Raw genomic sequence first — 22,826 nt, forward strand, 5'->3', positions numbered from 1 at the left:
ACCAGACTCCTCTGTCTGTGGTATTTTCCAGGCAAGAATACTGGAAGGGAGAGCCAGTCCCTCCTCCAGGGAATCTTCCTGTCCCAGGGATCAAACCCAGGTCTCCTATATTGCAGGCAGATTCTTTACCATCTGAGCCACCAGGGAAGCCCAAGTTATTGAATACTCTACTGAAAAGCCAAGTTATTGAATACTATACTGAAAATACTCTACTGGCAATGGCAACTACTGAAAATGAAAAAACAGAATAGTTGTATGGGGACAGAATGGACGTAAATGTATTAGTTGTTTACCCTCTTGATCATATGGCTGACTGGGAGTTTTGACTGTCCTGCCCAGTATCACGAAAGCATCATATGCATATCACTAGACCAGGAAAAGATTGAATTTCAAAGTGCAGTTTCTACCGAATGTGTATTGCTTTCACACCATGGTAAAGCTAAAAAAAAATTATAAGTTGAACTATTGTAAGTCTGGGACAGTCTGTATTTACCTAACATATGTAAGAAAAACAAGGATACTCCTTTATTACAGCTCTCTTCACACTTTTAATTAACTGCAATTAATGGAAGTTTATTCATCTTAACTGATTATTTTATGACAAACTTTAAAGGAAGGCAGCAATGAAAATTTGCAAATACTGGGATTATCCTGAAACTTTTTTAACTTTTTTAATTGAAGAATTTGTAAAAGACAGATGTGAAAATTTTTTAAGGGAGCATGAAATGCCATATCATATCACACCACAATAATTTTCTAAGTCTCTCATCAAAGTATCAGAGAAGGCAACGGCAACCCACTCCAGTACTCTTGCCTGGAAAATCCCATGGACGGAAGAGCCTGGTAGGCTGCGGTCCATGGGGTCAGGAAGAGTCGGACACAACTGAGCAATTCACTTTCACTTTTCACTTTCATGCATTGGAGAAGGAAATGGCAACCCACTCCAGTGTTCTTGCCTGGAGAATCCCAGGGACAGTGGAGCCTGGTGGGCTGCCATCTATGGGTCACAGAGAGTCAGACATGACTGAAGCGACTTAGCAGCAGCAGCAGCATCAAAGTATAGAAACATAGAAATTGTCGTGGGTGCTAAAACTATGGACCATGCATTTTCTTCTCAAAAGCAATCATCCCTAAAATCAACTCTGAATATTAAATACATTGCATCTCTCACTGTAATTCAGTTGATAACTCTGCCACACTTGTTTCTCCTGAGTGCTTCTTTAATCCATTTCTAGCTCTACAAATAGCAGCAACTTGTGGTTAAAAGTTATGCCAGATTAGAACAAATAAAATTACACTTTTTAAACTTAAGTCACTTAAGTTTCAAAGCTAGCTCTCTTCACACTTTGGATTAGTTCATTCAGTTCAGCAAGTTCAGTTCAGTCACTAGTCGTGTCCGATTCTTTGCGACCCCATGAACTGCAGCACGCCAGGCCTCCCTGTCCATCACCAACTCCCGGAGTTCATTCAAACTCATGTCCATTGAGTCGGTGATGCCATCTAACCAACTCATCCTCTGTCGTCCCCTTCTCTCCTGCTTTCAATCTTTCCCAGCATCAGGGTCTTTTCAAATGAGTCAGTCGCCTCTTCGCATCAGGTGCCAAAATATTGGAGTTTCAGCTTCAGCATCAGTCCTACCAATGAATAATCAGGACTGATTTCATTTGGGATTGACAGGTTTGATCTTGCAGTCCAAGGGACTCTCAAGAGTCTTCTCCAACACCACAGTTCAAAAGAATCAATTCTTCGGCGCTCAGCTTTCTTTATAGTTCAACTCTCACATTCGTACATGACTACTGGAAAAACCATAGCCTTGACTAGACGGACCTTTGTTGACAAAGTAATGTCTCTACTTTTTAATATGCTGTCTAGGTTGGTCATAATTTTCTTTCCAAGGAGTAAGCGTCTTTTAATTTCATGGCTGAAATCACCATCTACAATGATTTTGGAGCCCAAAAAAACAAAGTCAGCCACTGTTTTCCCCATCTATTTGCCATGAAGTGATGGGACCAGCTGCCATAATCTTAGTTTTCTGAATGTTGAGCTTTAAGCCAACTTTTTCACTCTCCTCTTTCACTTTCATCAAGAGGCTCTTTAGTTCCTCTTCACTTTCTGCGATAAGAGTGGTGTCATGTGCATATCTGAGGTTATTGATATTTCTCTCAGCAATCTTGACTCCAGCTTGTGCTTCATAAGGCTGCCATAAAAAATTAACAAAAAGTGGGTGGCTTAAACAACAGATTCATGGTCTCACAGTTTTGGAAGCTGGAAGTCTGAAGTCAAGGTGTCAGCATGTTGGTTCTGTAAGGGCTGTGAGGGGAGGATCTGTCTCAAGCCTCTCTCCCTGGCTTATTAATGGTTATCTTTTCTCTATGTCTCTTTCCATGGCCTTTTCCATGTCTGTGTGTCTGTCTCCAAATTCCCCCTTTTTATAATGATACCACTCATACTGGATTAGGGGCTATCCTAACAACTTCATATTAACAGATTACCTCTCAAAAGACACTTCTCCAAATATGATCACACTGAGGTACTGGGATTCAGGACGTCAGCATATGGATTTGGTAGGGTGCACACAACTCAACACATGACACTATTATAAAACTTTATGTAGAAATTCTTTACATAAAAAATATGCATGCATTCTAAGTCACCTCAGTCATGTCCGACTCTACGACTCTACAGACTGTAGCCCACCAGGCTCCTCTGTCCCTGGGATTCTCCAGGCAAGAATACTGGAATGGGTTGCCATGCCCTCCTCCAGGAAATCTTCTCAACCCAGGGATCAATGCTAAAAATATATCATCTGAGTAAAGAAACAACATTGGAACACATCTCTGTGAGTTTGACCAATCTGGGTAAGATGAAAGCACTGGGTCTGTGTGTTCAAGCCCAGCAACCAAACACAGATTCACTCAAGTTTGTAGTGGAAGTTAAAAAAATAAACTGTACCAATTGAGAACTTTTGTTCTAATGACAAGTGACAGAAAACCCAACCTAAATGTGGCTTAAACACAAAGGACATGTATTGGTTCCTGTAACTGAGAAATCTAGGGATGGGACTGGTTTGGAATATGTCTGGATTCAAAGCTGAGGCAATGCCATCAGGATGAAATTTTCCTACATTACTCAGCTCTGCCTTTATCTTGTTGGCTTTATCCTTTCAGATTTAAGTCCTGCAAGAAGAAATTTTCCACAATCATCTGCAAAATTCTTCTGGTATCTTACTGTCTCAGATTGGGTCATGTGCTCATGCTAGGCACCGTGGCCTGGGAAAGGCAAAGCTCTGAGTTAAGTCTGAACTTGCAAACCACACACCTAGAATGCAGTAAGTTCTAACTGGGTAAACTCAAAATGCAGGGAATGTTGATCCCTAAATGAACATCAAAATGTTACTAGACGTGGGGTAACTGGATGCTGCTGCTGCTAAGTCACTTCAGTCGTGTCTGACTCTGTGCGACCCCATAGACGGCAGCCCACCAGGCTCCCCCATCCCTGGGATTCTCCAGGAAAGAACACTGAAGTGGGTTGCCATTTCCCTCTCCAGTGCAGAAAAGTGAAAGTGAAGTCGCTCAGTCATGTCTGACTCTTCGCGACCCCATGGACTGCAGCCTACCAGGCTCCTCCATCCATGGGATTTTCCAGGCAAGAGTACTGGAGTAGGTTACCATTGCCTTCTCCGGGGGTAACTGGATAGGAGATGCCAAAAATCAACAAACATTCACTACAGAGGCCCAAGTGACAAACCCAGAAGTCAGTGGGTCAACATGGAAATAGTATTTCCTTACCTATTCAAGATCTCCCTTGGGTCAACAAATGAGTTTTAAGGCCCCATCTCAGAGTTCTCATACAGTGCCTAGAGTATCTATAAAACAAATATCAGCTAAACCTCTAATTCTGTGTGCCAAAACCCATGTCAACCAAACTTTTGGAGAAGATGTAAAATCACTGAAAACAATGGCTTTGATTTCTTGAGTATAAGTAACCAGTGTGACTCAGGAATGCAGAGAACTATAAACAATAGCCAAAAGAGAATAAGCTTAAGTAAAACTAAGAAAGATTTTTTTTTTTCCAAGTGGCTTTTTTTTTCCTTTTTGTCTCTAGTAGAGTATTCAACCACTGAAGAGAAATCAATATTTTATCCTCCAAAGACTAAGAAAAAGGAAACTTTGCAAATTTTTATTTAAAGGCTGGAATCACTTTATCTTCTCAGTTCATTAAGACGGTGTCACAGATTCATGGAATGATATTTCTGGGTCCACACTCTCTCAGACCAATTAAATGAGCATGACAAATTATTGGTTTTAGGTCTTTCATTTCAACTCATTAACTCATTGTTCATATAGTTATTGAATCATATTTAAGGCTGAGGATCTAGAACATAATCAAGAGAATATGTGTGTAAAGTAGCTTGTTGGTTAGAGATGAACAGCTTTTGTTCTAGCAGATTTTGTGACATCGTTCCTTATTTTTATATAGTTTTCCACTTGAAGATCAAACAAATAGATCTTCTAGACTCTCACCACCTTTGGGTTTCTCTGTGTTGCTATTTTTTGTTTGGTTTTTTGGCCTGGATATGGAAGCAAGCTGTCTTAGAAACATGACCAACTTTATAATTTTTAAGCAAGAAGTTTGGTCTGCACTACATATGAATATATATCATTGAAAGTTATCTATTTTTGTCTTCTCTCTTTTCTGCACTGAGGAAGGGTTTCCCCTTGTACACCTCTCTCCTTTCCCTTCCTCTTTTTATCCATCAAAGAAGTGTCCAAAAACAAGAGAAAGGATTAGACCCAGCAAAAGAATACTTTAGATCCTACTTAATATGAAATGAGTTCCTTACCAAGTTTCCCACAGTGCACACCAAAGGACCAGCTGAAAATGGTTAGGAAATGTCAGCGATTTTAAATGTGTTACTAATTATTTCTGTACCTCATCAACAACTCAGCACTTTTATTCTTGGTAACCATGACTCACGCTCTTCATCCATTCATCATTTCAGTTAGCTTTTTCTATTATGGCTATTTCATGAGAAAAGTGACCCCAAAGAGGTGTTGGTCCTGGATGTTATTCAGAGACGCACCTTCCAGCCACTTCTCTCTATCACCATATCCTGCAAGTTCTCTCTCTGATCTTCGAGTTCAGTGGGAGGACTGGAGTGTGAGGACAGTTTGCTGAAAATCTAAGTCTGGCTCTGAGAAGGCTCTTTAATGCTGTGTCTCTTAAGAACTGTATTTTGAGTACTCTATTCTAAAATCTTTTCAACACCACACAAACGTGAGAAATAGGTGTGTATTACCATATATATGTGTGGATTTTAATCCTATCATCTTTTAGCCCTGAGGTCAGGGATTCCCATTGTATTCCTAAAACCCAAACCTGAAATTGCTTAGACTAAAGGCTGCATTCATAAGTACCCATTCAATAAACAAATAAATGAAAGAATGGATGTTGCCAGAAATAATGATCAATGGATGTGAGAGTTGGACTGTGAAGAAAGCTGATCGCCGAAGAATCGATGCTTTTGAACTGTGGTGTTGGAGAAGACTCTTGAGAGTCCCTTATACTACAAGGAGATCCAACCAGTCTATTCTAAAGGAGATCAATCCTGGATGTTCATTGGAGGGACTGATGCTAAAGCTGAAACTGCAATACTTTGGCCACCTCATGCGACGAGTTGACTCACTGGAAAAGACTCTGTTCTGGGAAAGGTTGGGGGCGGGAGGAGAAGGGGACGACCGAGAATGAGATGGCTGGATGGCATCACTGACTCTGTGGACGTGGGTTTGAATGTACTCCGGGAGTTGGTGATGGACAGCGAGGCCTGGCGTGCTGTGATTCATGGGGTCGCGGAGAGTCGGACACGACTGAGCGACTGAACTGAACTGATAATAAGGACATACTTTACTATCTATAACCTTGAATCCTCTCAAGACTGGATGAAATATGTTACTGGAAGACCATCAATCAGTTGAGCACTTTGATGAATGTCTACACATGAGTTTGCAAGTATAAGCCAGAAAACATGCGATTATTTTCCAAACTATTGGGGGACCCTGAAGTGGAGAGGTAATCTGGATGGAGGTGCACAGTAAAGAGTGAAAGAGGAGACCCCTGATGGCAGCAGAGCTCTGAGGGACTTGGGAGAGCAAAGTTCACTACTATGGAGCTTTATAATGGTTTGTGCTAGAATATGTCATGGACGAAGCCCCTCTTTTGCCTTCTACAAAATATTCAGTTAATTTTACATTTTTCACTACTGTGAGGATGATCTTTTGGGGAACTTGAGAAGTCTGCAGCTTTCTTGCCTTGCTAGACTCCCTGCTGGATGAAGATCCATTCCGTTCCGTTCCGTCGCTCAGTCGTGTCCGACTCTTTGCGACCCCGTGGACTGTAGCCTACCAGGCTTCTCCGTCCATGGAGAAGATAGCTCACAAGAAAACAGGATAAGGAAAGTATAAATCTTTGGGTGGAAATTTTTCAGAAATAGTAGAAAAACTGATGGCTACATAAGTCATCCATGAGACTGGGGGCACAATTCAACTCTAGAATAAGTCAGATAGTTCAGGGAAACCAAGCTGCCATCCAGGTTGAATACTGCCCCTTCAGAGTGGAAGGATAGAAGTCTCAGAGAGATAGAACTCTGAATATATTTTCCACTCTGCCATTTGCAGTTCCCCACCAACTAGCACTTCATTACTATCAAACAGCTTAGACTATGCCACCTTTCTTATGACTAAGCTCCTAAAAAATTATCAGTATTTATGATTATTATTGTCAATTCAGTTCAGTTGCTCAGTTGCATCCGACTCTTTGCAACCCTATGGACTGCAGCACACCAGGCTTCCCTGTCCATCACCAACTCCCAAAGCTTACTCAAACTCATGTCCATCAGGTTGATGATGCCATCCAACCATCTCATCCTCTGTCATCCCTGTCTCCTGCCTTCAATATTTCCCAGCATCAGGGTCTTTTCCAATGAGTCAGTTCTTTGCATTAGGCGGCCAAAGTATTAGCGTTTCAGCTTCACATCAGTCCTTCCAGTGAATATTCAGGATTGATTTCCTTTTAGACGGACTGGTTGCATCTCCTTGCAGTCCAAGGGACTCTCAAGAGTCTTCTCCAACACCACAGTTCGAAAGCATCAATTCTTCGGTGCTCAGCTTTCTTTATAGTCCAACTCTCACATCCATACATGACCACTGGAAAAACCATAGCTTTAACTAGACGGACCTCAGTTAGCAAAGTAATGTCTCTGCTTTTTAATATGTTGTCTAGGTTGGTCATAACTTTTCTTCTAAGGAGTAATTGTCTTTTAATTTCATGACTGCAGTCACCATCTGCAGTGATTATTATGATACCTAACATTTATTTAGGTCCTGCAATGCATCAGTTATGGTGTTAAGACTTAACAAGTGTTATCTCATTTATGGGTATTTATCTATAATATACCTCATGATGTAGGAAATATTATGCCTAGAACAATGTAATTGACATATAAGTACTCTTTCAGTGGGTGAATTCATATTAATAGCCAATTGGAAACAGTGTCAGACTTTATTTTGGGGGGCTCCAAAATCACTGCGGATGCTGATTGCAGCCATGAAATTAAAAGACGCTTACTCCTTGGAAGGAAAGTTATGACCAACCTAGATAGTATATTAAAAAGCAGAGACATTACTTTGCCAACAAAGGTCTGTCTAGTCAAGGCTATGGTTTTTCCCGTGGTCATGTATGGATGTGAGAGTTGGACTGTGAAGAAAGCTGATCACCGAAGAATTGATTCTTTTGAACTGTGGTGTTGGAGAAGACTTTTGAGAGTCCCTTAGACTGCAAGGAGATCCAACCAGTCCATTCTAAAGGAGATCAATCCTGGGTGTTCATTGGAAGGACTGATGCTAAAGCTGAAACTGCAATACTTTGGCCACCTCATGCGACGAGTTGACTCACTGGGAAAGACTCTGATGCTGGGAAGGATTGGGGGCGGGAGGAGAAGGGGACGACAGAGAATGAGATGGCTGGATGGCATCACCGACTCGATGGACATGAGTTTGGGTGAACTCCAGGAGTTGGTGATGGATGGGGAGGCCTGGCGTGCTGTGATTCATGGGGTCGCAAAGAGTCAGACACGACTGAGCGACTGAACTGAACTGAACTGAACTAGCTAGCTTTTCAACTCTTAGTATGTGCCAGACAGTGCTCTAAGCTCTTTCTATAACCTAACTCAGTGAATCCTTAATACAATCCCATGGGGTAGATAATGATCTTATTCCTATCTTTTTAGCTCAGAGAAGTTAAAAGTTTGCCTATAGCCCTACAGTCTGGCTCCAAATTCCACACTCAACCACACAGTCTTCTGAATGAATCAGCTAAGGAAAATTTAGAGAAGTTAAATAACTTTCTCAAGTTCATCTGTCCAGTGAGATAACATAGGACTCAAACTCAGGCCTGGCTATCCTCAAAATCTACACTCTTAGGGGCTGCACACAAAAGAGACCAAATTAATTAATTCATAACTAATGGGGTTCACAAAGATTCCAAATCTTTTTCAAGTCCCTCAAAAATCTTGGAGCATCTGGGTAAAACTTGGCAGCCTAGAAAAGATTCCAAGGTGAGATATAATTTGATATGTGGTTTAAAGGATTTTTTTTTTCTGTTGTTAAAAACACTATAAGTAGGACACTGTAAAAACAGGAAGTTCAATCAGGATTCTGTGGTATTAATCCAATCAAGGGATGATACTCTCTTGCATCAGGATATTAGCTATAGTAGTGACGAAAAGAAAGTAGATTTTGGATGTATTTTAGAAGTACAGCCAACATAATTTAATGAAGTATTAGATGTGGAATATAAGTGTTAGAGAAGAGTTAAAAATTGCACCAAGATTTGGGGCCTGAGCAACTGATAAATGGAGTTGTCATCAACTGAGGCAACTTTGTTTTATTATTTGTTTGACAGTATTGGGCTTCCCTGATAGCTCAGCTGGTAAAGAATCTACCTGCGATGCAGGAGACCCTCGTTTGATTCCTGGGTCAGGAAGATCCCTTGGAGAAGGGATAGGCTGCCCACTCCAGTATTCTTGGGCTTCCCTGGTGGCTCAGATGGTAAAGAATTCACCTGCAATGCAAGAGACCTGGGTTTGATCCCTGGGCTGGGAAGATCCCCTGGAGGAGGGCATGGCAACCCACTCCAGTATTCTTGCCTGGAGAATCCCATGGATAGAGGAGCCTGGAGGGCTATAGCCCAGAGGGTTACAAAGAGTCAGACACAACTGAGCGACCAAACACAGCAGAGCACACATGAGGGGTTTCAGAATATTTTGAACACACTGATTTTGAAACATCTGTTAGATATCTAAAGTGGAAATGCTGGGTAGCCAGTTGAAGAGAGATCAAGGTGAAGATACAATATGGGGGTCATTAACATACAGCTGGTATTTGAAAGCCTTCAAATAGTCCATCAAGGGAGTGACTGTAAAGAGAGAAGAGAACTAAGGAAGGAGTTCTAGGGTACTCTCCAACTCTAAAATGTAAGAGAGACGAGGAGGGACCACCGAAGAAGATAGAGAAGGAGGGAGGAGCAAAGCAGAGGGGAAACCAGGAGCATGTGAAACCCTGGAAGCCAAAGGCCGATATACATCAGAGTTGGGAATATCCAACATGTAAATATTACTAATGGGTCAAGGAAGATGAAGCCTGATAACAGACTTTTTCATTTAGCAAATTGGCGGTCATTGGTTACCTTGGTGGAGTGGCATGGAAGACTAGCTAATTAAAGTGGGTTAAGAGGGACATCCCTGGCATCCAGTGGTTAGGACTTTGCCTTCTAATGCAGGCACATTAAAACTTTTAAAAAATAAGTAAAGTCAGCAAAGAGATAATGAGAGAAATGGAATTGAAGACAAGGAGTATACACAACTCCTTCAATGAGTTTGCAAAGGGAACAAGAAAAAAAAACGTGGTAAATAGGAGGAGAACTGGATCAATAAAAGTTTGTTGTTGTTTTGGATGGGAGAAATAACAATATGTTTGTATGATGAAGTGAATAATGCAGTGGCATGCATATTTGATGTTGAAAGAAGCAGAGAGGAGAAACTGCTGAAACACTGAGTAGGTGAGATGGGCTAGCACCTCCTGCACATGTGGAGGGATGGGCTTTCAATAAGAGCATGGATATTTCATTCAGGTGGAAAGACAATATATGGGAATATAATGCTGTTGAGCAGACATGGTGTTGAAGATCGCTGGACATTCTTTTCTGATTGTTCTAAATGTCTCATTAAAAAAAGAAAGAAGGTCATCTGCTAGGATTGAACATTGGGGAAGAAGTGTTAGAATTTTGAAAAGAAAGGTGTGAAACAGTCACTTAGGCATGTGGGTGAATGGACCACCTCGGAAAGCAGGTTTGTTTAGTAACATTAAATGTAAAGTGAGTGATACCATTCAATATGGTTGTGTGTCTTATGCTTTGCAACAGCCATGTTCAGTGAAACAAGTACAAGTGGAGAGGAGCAGAAACTTGGATTTAACTACAGTTTCATCAAGCCAGCTACCGTGAAGCCCAAGAAGGGTAAAATTGTCAAGGAGATATATGAGTGAGTCATATCAATTGCCTGTGGAATTCAAGTGATTAAAGAGGAGAATGGTGATATCGTGAGAATGAAGGACACTGAAATGTTGCTAGGATCAATGGATTTGAGGTCATGGCTCCTGCCATGAGAAAAATTGTACATTTTGATCTGAAAATTCCTTAAAACTTGCCAACTTGTTTATGCTTTAAGAATTTCTTTAAATTTATCCAGCATTTTTTAGTTGAGCAATTGCTTCAAGTGATCTCAGCCAATATCTATTACCAGAAATAGAACCCTCCCTTAACTTTTAAACTGTTTTTTGTTTTTTTTTTTATTTCCTTGCCACAAACATCCATCCAAATACAGTAGTCTACTGACTTTGCCTTGCCATTCCTTTCCCTTGCCACCACCCAATTCAGGTAATTCAGCAGTTCATATTTAGATTATTGCCACATCCTGCTAACTAGTTCCTTTCTGAATCCATTTTATAGCTGTTAGAACAAGGGTTTTTCCTCTCAAATATTATTTTGCTTATTGCTTTGCATTTAGATAACTGAAAAATGAACAGTTAAATTCTTTGCTATCTTTAGCTTTTAGTATGGTACATAACCATTTTTAAATATGAAAGAGTCCCCCATAGGCATTCCAATGTGTTTTAATAGTTTGCATTATATTTTTTCTTGCAAAAATGTGCATTGCTTGGTATTTTCTTTTAGTAAAATTGAAAAGTAAAGCTATGTGCTAAGAATGAAGGAAATCAATTTATAATTGGTGCTATAGGAAGAGAGCAAGTTCTAAATTACAACTCTTAAGGACAAAATCCAGGTGAGCTGAAACAAGACCAGTTGAAACAGGAGAACATAACAGTGTGATCCCAGGACCTCTTTCAAATAATCTGGGGTGCTTCTTAAATGTGTTTCCTGCACAGGCCCTGTTGGAAACCAAGTAAATCAGAGTCCCTGGTGGTGTGCCAAGGAGCTATATTTTTATCAGTTTATTCAGGAAATTCCTATGCACTCCAGAAGTCAAAAAGCACTGATACAATTGGGTTCATCCCTACTGTGTTTTGAGCTTCTCTGTGAAGGTCCAGCAGTAAATTCCATAATTTTAAATCATTCATAAAGAATTTATATTTGATATATTTAATTGAATCTTTTAAATTATTCCCTTCTCATTCCATTACTTTTTTCCCCAAGAATATATCTGTTATTTGTTTTCTTTAAATTGTTCCAAGTTAGAAAGAATAAGAAGCTAATTTTTTATCAGTGGCTATAAATGATTTTATGTTTGCAAAGTACATTTTCCTTTCCAACAGGAAAAAATACCAATTTTTGAAGAAGTAGAACATGTATTCATGAACAGATACTGACAGACACTAACAAATAGTTTATTTTTTAAGTGCTAGCCTCATTTATAGTTTTCAAGCTCTAATTCTTTCTACATCTACATGTAACATCTACCTTCAAGTGAAATCTAGGAAATGGAAGTTTATCAAATTTGGGCTGTACTGAAAAGTAACTGACAGTTGGAAGTTAAGTAGGTGCAAGGAATATCAAGAAAGAAAAGGTTGACAAGAAGTTCCTAAATAAAATCCTTGAATTTCACAGACAGTTTCACATGCCAAACAAAATATATAATGTAGTAAATATCTGTAGGGAATATTCTCTTAGAAAACTATTGCTTCTAGTGATTAATATCCACCTTTTCCTAATATAAAATTGTTACAAAAAGGTAAAAAATCTGATTCATTGTGGTGCTTAGTCCCTCAGTTGAGTCCAACTCTTTACCACCCTGTGGACAGTAGCCCACCAGGCTCCTCTATCCATGGGATTTTCCAGGCAGGAATACTGGAACAGGTTGCCATTTCCTCCTCCAGGGGCTCTTCCTGACCCAGAAATTGAACCCACACCTCTTGTGTCTCCTGCATTGGCAGGAGGATTCTTTACCACTGAGCCACCTGGGAAACCCAATCTGATATATAGGTATATATCTAATATACATATACAGATATATTCTTAGGAAATGAGTTCCAAAACTTTTATAAATCTGTTCATGTTGAAAGAGAGGGAAATTTAAAAGTTTGATAAAATTATTAAATAAAATTTATAGAAAACACAGGCTCATTAAACTGTTCACCAAAATATCTTCTTTTCTTATTGTTGCACTAAACTTTAACTCAATAATAAATAATAATTTCTCTGGAATGTACTACATATTCAAAATTTATCATCACCATCCAATCTAGAATTCTTAAAAAATAACACCCACTAAAAGAAATATTCTCTAATATTTGCCATTAGAACATACTGAAAAAAAAAAGTATTTCTACAGAGCAGAATAATAGAGAAAACCATATTCTAATATTTTAATTTACAGGCATCAGTACATTTACGTGTTGCTTAATTTGTCAAGGAATATGTTTTAAATGATAGATTTTTTTTAATATCCTAAAGGTATACTGGACTCCCATCTCCCTAGACACAGTTTATGTTGGGTTTTTATTGTTAACTACTTATAGCTAATCCGAAGTTCAGAAACGGAAGCATCCAAAGTAAAAATTTTAATCCTAAAGTTTCTCAGGAGATAGACCACAGCCACAAAGAATTTTCCTCTCAAGCTGACTCTCTGTAGATCATCACTTCATAAATAAAAGAAAACTATATAGCACACTTAATTATTTCTATGTATTCATTTCAGTAAAATAAGCCATTGTTTCTCATTCAGTGAGTCTCCCTCTCAGTTCATTTGACAGACACAAACAGTGAAGACCATGAGTTATAAAATTAACAATAACAGTTTATACTTTATGTTCTTTGCTGCATGTCAGGCATTGTCCTAATTAATCCTCTATTTTGTGCGCACCAGCAGGATTGATTGTGCTCCTGCCCCAGTGGGATCATTCCTCTCACCCTACAGTCACTTCTCAACTCACTCAGCCTGACAGCCAGCATCCTCACTCTGGCCAGCAAGTCCCTATACAATCTGGACACATTCTCCTTTGCTGCACTTCCTAATTCTCTCAGGGCACAATGGCCTCCCCATCATTCTTCCAACAAGCCAGTCACAATCTGCCTGAGGGTCTTTTCAATTGCCGTCCCCTTCGCCTAGAAACACTCATACCCAGATACCGGCACAGTCATCCTCCCACTTCCTTCAGATCTTTGTTCCTAAACCACCTTCTCAGGAACATCTTCCCTGTCTGCCTGGTCTAAATTTGCATAATTCCCCCAACACTTCCAACTTCCTTGCCAGCTTCATGTTTCCCTAGAATTTTTGCTAGAGTACTTTATATTTTTCTTATTTATTTTCCATCTCCCCACTAGAATATAAGTTCCATGAGGGGAGAGATTTTGTATGTTTTGTTCACTGCCATGGTCCCAGTGCCTAGAAAAGTATCTGGAATACAGCAGGTGCTCAAAAAATGTTTATTGAATTAATGAAAGGAGATATTAAGCTTTCTCACTTATTTCTGAAGCAAACAGAGGACAATGGGTTTGTGTCATCAATGAGAAATTTAAGGACTAGAAGCATTAAACATTAATAATAACATAAACTCAACAGAAGTCTCCTGCTTAAGCTATAGGTGGTGGTGGTGGCTTAGTTGCTAAGTCATGTCCAACTCTTTCAACCCCACAGACTGTAGCCTGACAGGCTCCTCTGTCCATGGGATTTCCCAGGCAGGAATACTGGAGTGGGTTGCCTTTTCCTTCTCCAGCTTAAGCTATTGCTCCTTACCAAAGCAAGAGCTAAAGGGAAACAGTCTTTTTTCTGCCCCTCAGTTCCTGACCCATTTTAGGTACTTAATAAATACTTAGTTGTACACTCTTTGGCCCAATCTCCTAAAGCTTCTAGCTTTTTGACAGAGTTACATTTCAATTCTTTACGAACCTGTAACACGTCAGCATCCAATCAATCTCAAAACTTGATTTGTAATCTCTGGTTTAACCAAATCTGGTCTGGAATATTTCTTGACATAAAAAAATACAAAGTTGGAAGGCACAAGAACTGTGATTGTGAGTTCCGCACAAAGCCTCACTCTTACGGCATCTACATCTTGAAAGTGGCCCAGAATCACAGCTCTCTGTAAGAAGCCGATGAGTGTAGCATGCTGGCCGTGGCAACTCGCCCTCGCTGAGGGCTGGAGGGAGTGTTTCTCGGGCCTTGTGGTTCGCCCCCAGTCCCGCCTGCTCCCACTTTGTTCTGCCATGTCGTTCTGTGTGCCCATGCTGGCTCCACTCGCCTTCAGGGCCACCTGTTGCGGCTCAGCTGTGTTCTGTGGCCAGCGATCGCCACAGCGGGAGAATTCCAGTCACTAGCCTGCCAATGGTGATGGAAAGTTTGGGGCTATCAAGGAGTAAAGCACACATTAAATACCCTTTATAGAGTGTCCAGGCTGGTGTGCTGCCAGTGTTGTCACTGTGCTCACTGAGCATGGTGGAAAGTTCATGGGCTTTGGGATTCGACAGACACGGGTTCAAATTCCAACTCTGACTTTTTAAAAAATAGTTCATAATTACTAAGAACTCACTATATACCAGGCACTAAACTAAGCACTTATATATATATATATATATAAATCCTTTGATAGTGACATTATTATTCCCATTTTTATAGATGAGAAAACTGAGGCTTACTAATGTGCCCCAAGTCACATAGCCAATAAACAGCAAATCATGAACTTGACCTCTAATTTTTCAAATCCATACTCTCAACCACTTTTTCACACTATGTGGGTTTGAGAAAGGAAACTCTTGAGAATTTAAAGGAAAAGATAAGGAATAACCGAAAAGGTAATGACTGCTCATTAAATGTGAAAAGTCGGTCTTTTAAATGTGATATTTGAAGAATTATGGTTAATCATCCTATGTGTTAATGGATTGCTTTACATATTTAAGGAAGAATGATTACTTTTAGAGATATATACAAAAGGATATACAGATGGAATGATAGTATGTCTGAATTTACTTCAAAATAATCCAGTGGGGTAGATGAAACGAGATTGTGATGATAATTACCGAAGTTGTGATGAGCACACTGGGGATTATAGTACTACTCATTCTACTTTTTACTATATTTGGAGATAATAAATGTTTTTAACATGCCCTTTAAAATAATGTGAAAAGAAATATATGTGTGTACATCTGTGTGTGTATTCACAGAGTAAGAAATAGACTTGTTTTTCTAGAGTGAGCCTCCATACATGAGAAATAAGCTACTTTGTTTCTTATGACTGAAACTGATCTTTAGATGTACAGTCTCTTAAATAAAAAGTTGTTCCAATATAAAATTATTTTTCTGTAGCCATATTTAAAAATAAAAAATGCTGTATCATTAGTTATAGGGAAATTGCCCTAAAACCAACTGTCTCCTCTGGAGTGCATCCCTGTATTTAAATGGTGATTAAATGAATAAAGTAAGTGTTTTCTGCTTCACACACAAAGCATTAAGATCTGAACAAAATGCAAGGAGCAGAAGGTTCAAGTTTTCTGGTCAGTGATTTATTTTAAAGGCTTAAAATACTGAGGATTCCCCCCCCCCAAAAAAAGAAGTCTTTGAGGGTAGTGAATTGGAAAAATATCAAGAAAGTATGAGATGAGTAATACAAATAAAAGATTAAATTTCATCCATGTACTTTCCATTTTTTCACAAAAACCTAAAAGCACATGATATGGGTTTTGTATTGTTGAATTTGTCATCCAAAGAATTAAGTGATATTAAACACTTAAAATCTGCAAGAATGCTTTCTTGGTGAATTCACTAGGGATGTGACCTGTCTTCAATTTTAGTATGAAAATGCAGGCAGCAATTTGGAGATGGAAGATAAAATATTTTAAGAAAAAAGATTGTAAGGCTATATATGGTGGACACCAGGTAGAAATTTAAGATGTCAGTCCACCAAACTTTTTATCTGTTAGGAAAATATTTACTGCTGTTCGTTATATTCACCCAGCAAGAAAGACACTGGTAATTATCAAGTTTTCGGCATTTTAAATTCTTCACTTGTTCAAAAACCAGTTTGTTGTTTCACTATAAATAGCTCATTCGTGAGCTATTTATGACAATCATGACAAAAAAAGAAAATTGAGTTACACTCAAGCAAATATTCAAAAATCTTTTGAGTACATGACCATAGAGCCAGAATCTAAACTTTATGCATAGAGGCAAGAATAACACCCAGTCTGTTCCTTTCAACGTTCTTGGTGAGTCACAGAGAGCGCAATTTTCATTTTCCTCAGCCTGAATTCTTTAAAGGAGATGGCACACACTGTTACAGAGAAATTTAGATCTCAGAAATACCTCATTGTGAATTTCCAAATTAAAAGTAACATGTAAGGGGGGAAATTCATAGTCTTGAATAGCTGCTGCTGCTGCTGCTGCTGTTAAGTCACTTCAGTCGTGTCCGACTCTGTGTGACCCCATAGATGGAAGCCCACCAGGCTCCCCCGTCCCTGGGATTCTCCAGGCAAGAACACTGGAGTGGGTTGCCATTTCCTTCTCCAATGCATGAAAGTGAAAAGTGAAAGTGAGGTCGCTCAGTCGTGTCCAACTGAGTGACCCCATGGACTGCAGCCCACCAGGCTCCTCCATCCATGGGATTTTCTAGGCAAGAGTACTGGAGTGGCTTGCCATTGCCTTCTCCGCTTGAATAGCTAGATATCACTTATTCTTATCACAATACCACCCACCAAAACAGAAAAAGAAAACTAAAACTATAGTTCCCCAGAAAGAGTGTCAAACTTACAGATAGAAGTTCCAGTTTCAATCCCAGTTTTGTCTCCTACCTTTGTAAGTCTACTAACCACTTGGTTTCCTCATCGACAAAGTGATGATAACGAGACTTGAGTTGAGAAAGTTAAGCTTAAGTCAAACGAACAGTTAAAGACGTAACCAAAACAAAAACATATCTATAATTATTCTTCATATGTGTGTACATATACATATAAATACATAAAATAAAAACACATTAATGTGTAAACTAAAGACATGTATGTTTTATTTAGGGCATAGCATGTTGCATTTAGCAATAGGATCCTTTGCTATTTCTAACGGGGGCAGAGAGGAAGCGCTCTGTGGGAAAAGACAGTCTTTCAGAGGAACTTTAGTACATGAATTAAAGTTTACTTCATTAGTTCAGGCAAAATTTGTTTAATATTTGTACCACTTAGTCCTGCCAATTTGCCTCTTTGCATTTCTACCAAATCATACTTTGATTTTCACTTAAGGATGTTCATGCATTGATCATCTTTTCTTTGCTCAGTAAATCAAACTGCAGTCAAATCGTCATGCTTTGAGAGTTATATAAAGTCATTCTTTAAAAATGACACTCAGAGAAAAAGAAAAAGCTTATTCTCTAACACTGTTTTTTGTTTTAGTAAGAATTTTCTTCAAGCCAAAATGAAAGTCTATATTTTCTTCTCTATCAATTCTTTTCCTGTTGTCAGCAATTTAGTCTCAGGAAAAAAAAAATGAGATTAGAAAGGAAAAAGAAACATAGAAAGATGGAAAAAAACAATTATAGTGTAAGACTGAAACATAAAAAAACTAAAATAACTTGGAAATGGGATGAGTATAAGCAAAAATACATGATTTTAACATGACTAATCTTTATTATTAAACAAACTCTTATGTTAAATTAGAACTTGAAAACTGTCAGTTTGATTAGTATAATGCAAAAGTCTAATAAAAGCAAAATATCAATATTTTTCACAAAAGTTCCTATAAATAAGAAGTTTGGAGCTTAAACTAGTTAGTATTCTAATGACATTTTATTTTTTAATTCTATAATATATCTAGTATTTCACTAGATTGTTATTTCTTAAAATGCAATTTCATAACCATAGGCGTGAATTTGCACATATGCTTTAAATGTGCAATGACACATTTCCACAATGTATTTAAATGACTTTTCTGTCTGCCTGTTAAGATGACAGAATAAGACAACGAATCTTGATAGTCTTGATAAAAATGGAAGAATAATGTATTATTGACATCTTCATCCAATATACCCTTCCCACCCAGAAAAAGATGCTTTCAGAAATGCGTTTGGCAAACTTGATATTGTTCTTGTAGATCACGATGCTTCAGGAGCATGACTTCTCTGAGGAAACACTAGATCTTGTAACAGAAATATCTTTAAATCTTTTAGATAGCCAGTCCACAGGGAAAGGTTTAAGAAAGGATCAAAGCTTGTCCTTTCAGCTTGAATTATTCCATTACAGCTGAATGTGACATAATTACAAAAGATGTTGGATGTGGAATCTCATCAGGATTATCTGACACTCATCTTTGTTGAGAAAGTCTCCCCAGCTGTTGCTCTGATCGCTCAAATGTGACAGGAGTACAGAGTACAAAAGTACTTGTAAGTGACCACTGCTTGGGGTGAGCTTAGCTTCCTTAGGCCATTTTGTGACTTTCCACAAATATCAATAGTATGGAAAAACAGAAAGCATTGTTCCAAATATAGTTCCATTTTCATCTTTAAAAAAGCAGCTTAGAAAACATAAAAAAGCAGCAGCAACAGCAGCAGTGAGGGGCTTATCTTTGGGCACAATTTTGTTCGAAGCAGCCAAACTCATTTAGCTAGAAACATTTCAATCAGAAATGATCATTTTGCACTTCTACGCAAGTCTGCTTGTGTTCTTATTTGTTTATATGATCTCATCTTAATTTAGCACTACCCTATCTTGATAGTCTGATAATGACTTTGGTGGTGGAAATTCTTGTTATCGGGGATGACTCAGAAAGATCATTTATGACCCTGAAAATGAAGTAAGCTGAATAAATATTTAATTTCCTCCTATGTTTAACAAGCTCTGGCCATCGGTAAATCACCTTTAAAATTTTAAAAGGTGTGTTTTTGGACAGCATTTGCCAAAGTTTCTTTTTTAAATATCATTACAGGAGTTCAATTGTACAATGTAACATCAAATATAAAATGTTGAATAATTACTCATTCCAAAGGATTTGAGAGAAGCCAAAAAAAAAAAAAAATACTTTTCTTTCCTTCCTTGTCGTGGATTACATTTTCTTCATACATTATTAATGAAGTTAAACTACTAGTAACATGCCAAATGTGCTGCATAGGAGATTTGTGCCTAATCCAGCACAAAACAGGCCCAGTCACATAATGAGAGAAAAAAGAACAAATGTCAACAGTTTCACACTGGGACTAGATTAAGCAGACCGTACTTACTGATTTCTTACACAGGGATTATCTCACTTTTAGTCCTATGAGAAGGAAGGCCACACTTCTCTTATATTAACGCAGAATAGCACCTGAAGGATAAAAAAAAAAAAATGGAGAGAAGGTGCCTCATTTCCACTCCCACTCAGTCCCATGGCCATGGAACCTTGATTTATTAAATACCACATACTTAAGCCATTGTTTGGATAATGGGCTACATAAAAATGTCTAACCATGATATACAAGTATTAATACTTTAGAGATCAAATATAATATTGCTTCTCATTGAACTCTGATTAGATCGTTCTTAAAATAACTGGTGTTTATTGTTTACCCTTCTACTTGCTAGGTTCAAAAAGCTCCATGGCTTAGATCATGGCTGGATTCCTTACAGGCAATATTAATGTTGAAAGAGTTTAAGGATTTTTTTTTCCCCTTTAATCTCTGGAGGCTAAGGCTTGTAGCCCTTACGTAAGCAAGCCCCATTGACTTCAGTGAGAGTTTAGCAGTTGCATAAATATCACAGGACCCGGCTCCCAGTTTTCATTATTAGTATTGCTCAAAGGGTACATATTCACTGAAAGTGTAGTTTTCAGACTTTTGATTATCTATGTAGACAGATGATATCTACTATTCATGTCAAGAGTATGCACTATTAGGCTATGTAAAAAATTAAATTTATTTATTCATTATTTATGCTTCAAAATACAGACTTTACTGTGTCCACAAAAAAACTATGATTGCCATTGAATCCAAAGATTGAGCCCTTTGCTTCAATGACCACAAAGCTTCTAACATTGCTTTACTAAATCACTTCCCAAATGTAGCTCTTTTAAAAACTTGATCCTTATAAAATGCTTCAAGAAACTTTATCTTAATAGAAATTTCATCTTAGGATGTATTCCCATTGGTTCATAAACAATTTGTTAACTTAATTTAGCTTTTATTCCAGCTTCTTAGTATAGTGGCTCAGAAACCAATAATTAATTTAATGGGTGAAACAATCATTTAGGGATTATTTTTTTCAATGGCACCAAACAATTGTTCATCATCATGTTTGTATGCAATTCTGAAATAACCGTTTGGAAAATTTTGGCAATTAAAAACAAAGAATAAGTGAAAGAAACTTGACAAATAGAAAAAAGAATGGATAAGGCCATATTGGCCTGACTTATCAAAGTAGTAGATACAATTTACTATCATACTCTAACTGTAAACACCCAGAAAAAAGAACAAGATTTTTAACCTTTAAGGAAATCTCAGAGGGAAATATTTTTCCAAGTTAACAAATTTCTCCAAATTCTTTTCTCGATAAATTTAGATTTAAAATTTTAATATGAATCTTTTTGGTAGTTCAGAACTCTATCTATGACTCTGAGTGGGTATTCATTTCAGAAGAAAAAGTTGCACAAATATTGCTAAAAGTAATTGATCTCTGGTAAACCTTGAATTCTACATTATATAGGGTAGCTGTAGACACAGGCATATGTATCAGAATCATACCGCCATAAAATAAGGAAAATTTAAAGCACGGTCATAGCATATTTAAATCTAACAACACAGTCATGTGGATAACATTTATTCTACCAATGAGGATCTGCATGACTTTCTGTATCACACAGCAACTAGAAAAACATCACACTTAAATAATCCAAGTCTTCTGACTTACAAAATCGAATACTTTTTCCCTTCACATTAAAGCAAACATTCTGTTAAAGTCACTATATGTTACCTTTTACGTGAAAAAATTTCCAAACACTGGAAAGAACTTTGAAACACATTTGCATCCTCTTTCACTAATACTTGTTTTACTGTTTCCAAAAGCATACTATGAAGATGACTGTTGGTACTTGAGATGACTTTAGACAGTATCCAGTCAACATTTTCATTTTAGTAGTTTAATATTTATTTTTCAAGACAACCTCTATTTACCAGGTTATATTTTCATTTTTAGTTTAGTTGTACTTAAAAGAGTCCATTTCAAGATGTTTATTTAAAAAGTGATGCTCTTTAAAAATATTATCAGAATAAGTGGCACAAGACTATGGAAAAATATGAAGACAAAATGGGAATGACTGAGATTTGGAAAATGCTGATTTGTACATTCTTCCCTGGGAGAATACAAAGAAGAACAAAGTACACTTGCCAACTTCTGAAATGTGTAGTCTTATGATAACTTTCACATGCATTATGAGAAATTAATAGTGCCATTAGAGGAGAAGAAACATCTAAAACCAACAACTTAAGCTTCCATTTTAGGTATTTGGAAGCATCCTCTCTAATAAATAATCTTTTCCAAAAAGTAGAAGCAGATACATTCCAAATACATTCTAAGATCAGCATTACCCTAATACCATAACTAGAGAAAAACATTACAAGAAAGGAAAATTCTAGACCAATAATTCTCATAAGCATAAATGCAAAAATTCTCAACAAGATATTATCAAATTGAATTCAATAAAGACAGCTTTACATACCTTCATCTGGTTAATACAGGCATGAATACATACAACTAACACAACAGAGGAACTTTAACAACTCCAATACCATATATACAGACAGAGGCAATGTCTTCTGGTTGGAGGATGGTAGCATTTATGAAGAACAGGTCAGGAATTTAAAGATCAGTATGGGAGAGGGATGTCAGGCAGAAGGAATCTTGTGGATAAATTTATGGACATTAGGTTGGAACAGAATATGGGAACACAGGAAGGGGAGCTTGTAATGGAAGCTAACACTGGAAAGATAAGTTGTGCCTGGATTGTAGAAGGCCAAAAATGCAAGCCCAATTCTTGGACTTGATTCTGATGTCAATATCTCTGCTGTGCCTGAAATCTTTTCAGCTAGAAAAAGTCACAATCAGAGCTGAACTCTAGACAGGTCAGACTCACAGAGGTACACAGAAGACAAAGGAAGTGGGTGGAGGGTTTGCAATTTTCTGGTTGAGAAGAAATAAGGAGCGAAATTAAGGCAGTGTCAGAGATGACGGAAATGAATTGATGAGCACGAGAAACATTTTTGTGATTCAGTTGACAAAACCTAGTCATTGATTAGATGTGGGAGAAAAGAGAG

Source organism: Moschus berezovskii, chromosome 5 (genome assembly GCF_049115385.1).
Source record: "Moschus berezovskii isolate FMDL1 chromosome 5, NW_MosBer_1.0, whole genome shotgun sequence".
NCBI classification, from domain to species: Eukaryota; Metazoa; Chordata; class Mammalia; order Artiodactyla; family Moschidae; genus Moschus; species Moschus berezovskii.